Below are 2069 nucleotides of genomic sequence, written 5' to 3'. Positions count from 1 at the left end.
GGACTTCACTATGTAGTATATAAGGTAGATACTTGCTTAATGTCTCAATAAGAGAGAGTACTTGGGGCACTCCTGCTACACTTGTTAAAAGGTTATGAGCCTTGGTGCCCATTGAATGCCCCCACACACTTGCTCTTGCAGAACGCCTTTGCCTCCTGCCAGACCACCAAGCCCAAGACCTCCCTCTCCCCCCAAACTCATTACAATGTTGTCTACAACACATACCTTTGTTAATGCTACAATGAAGGACTCTGACATTACAAAGTTCTTTGAGGGAACAGAAAAGTTGGCTGGTGCAAAGGGATACAAGATATGGCACTTGTGCATACACAGTGCACTTGCTGCCATGATGCTCTTAGACCATCTAGAGCACAATCCCCCTTCCTCTGATGATGCTAGCATACATACAGGCAATGTTTTGTATCATTGTATAACAAAAACAATAACTGATACAATTTATGCAAACTTCACAACACATACAAGTGTTAGAAGTCTCATGAAGGCACTTTCTGAACAATACAATGTTCAAACAATGATGATGCATGCTGTAGACATATCCATGTTGTTTACAGTAAAAGGGCATGTATCACAGTTTGATAAGATGTTAGACAACATTGAACAAATCTACAGGCAGTTGTCTACACATAATAAAGCCCCCAATAACAATACATACATCTCAGCAATTAATCTTGCTACTCCTTGTGAGTATAGATGGGTAGTAACAATGCTAGACAGGCAGATTACCTATTATAATCAACTACCAACAGTTACAGCAGCTCAGAAAGACATTCTGATGCCAGCTAAGCTGATACATGAATTACAAAACACATATACTGAGTATCATTCTCAGTACTCTCAAACGAAACAAGATACTGAACAAGACAGCCTACAAACAAAAGGCAAAAGTGTAGCTAAAGGCAAAATGAAGCCTTACAATAAAGTTAAATGCTACAACTGTAACAAGTACAGGCATATGTCAAAAGACTGCTGAAATCCTCCAACAAGCAAAACAACAGAAGCTTGAAAGAAAAAGCATAGGCAAACAGTTACTGCTTCTACTACTACTACTACACTGTCTCAACCTGCACTTAATACAGCAGTATTCATTAGAGACAATAACGAAACAGCATTCATTGAAGACATTAATAAAACACTAATGCTAGAGTCTACAATTGCAGAAGCCTCAGCATCAAGTTCCAGCAGCTTACCTGTTCAATCTACTCTATCTGCTGAATCTGATGTATTTTCAGTATTCAAAGTACAAGAGGATGGTGTCATGCAAGTAGACAACTTCATGAACTCATTTGACAATATGAAAGAAGTCATTAAGGAGTTCAGTTACAATCCAAACGTATGTATCAACACAATACATTACAATGATACTGAACTAATACATTGTATTGATATATTGGACTCTGGTGCAAATGTACACACTACTCCATACTTGTTCTGTCTTACAAATGTTCGGAACTTGACCCTAATAAACGTTACAATTGTGAATAAATCATCATTCTCACTTAGCAAAAGTAGAGTGATGACATTTAACATAAAACTACAAAACGAAGCCAATGAGCATACAAAGGTGAATACAATTTCACTACAAAACGTATACTATCATCCCAATCTGAACTTCACACTCGTTAGTGAAGCACTATTATGCAAAGCAGGATATGTTTTAACAAAAACAAACAATGAATGTATTATTTATTCTCCTGCTCATACAAAGATTGGTGAAATACATGTACAAAATAACTTGTATATGATAGTTTCTCATTATAATAAACAATCTATCAACACAATCACTATTGTTGATTTATATTGACAAATGGGTCATGTTAATTTTGATTACTTGTGCAAACTCATACAAGAGTATCCTGAGATTATAAGTCAAAGGATAACAGACAATAAAAATGCACAGTGTACAGATTGTATCAAAGCAAACATACAATGCAATGAAATACCAAAAATACAAACAACATCTCTTGCACAATCCTATGGAGATCATCTCCATATTGATATATGGGGACCTGCCCCAGTACAAGCTTACAGCAAGTACAAATATCTTTTTA

This window comes from Fomitiporia mediterranea, assembly GCF_000271605.1.
Source record: "Fomitiporia mediterranea MF3/22 unplaced genomic scaffold FOMMEscaffold_4, whole genome shotgun sequence".
NCBI classification, from domain to species: Eukaryota; Fungi; Basidiomycota; class Agaricomycetes; order Hymenochaetales; family Hymenochaetaceae; genus Fomitiporia; species Fomitiporia mediterranea.
The sequence above is the reverse complement of the archived record's forward strand: the minus strand, read 5'-3'. Positions refer to the sequence as shown.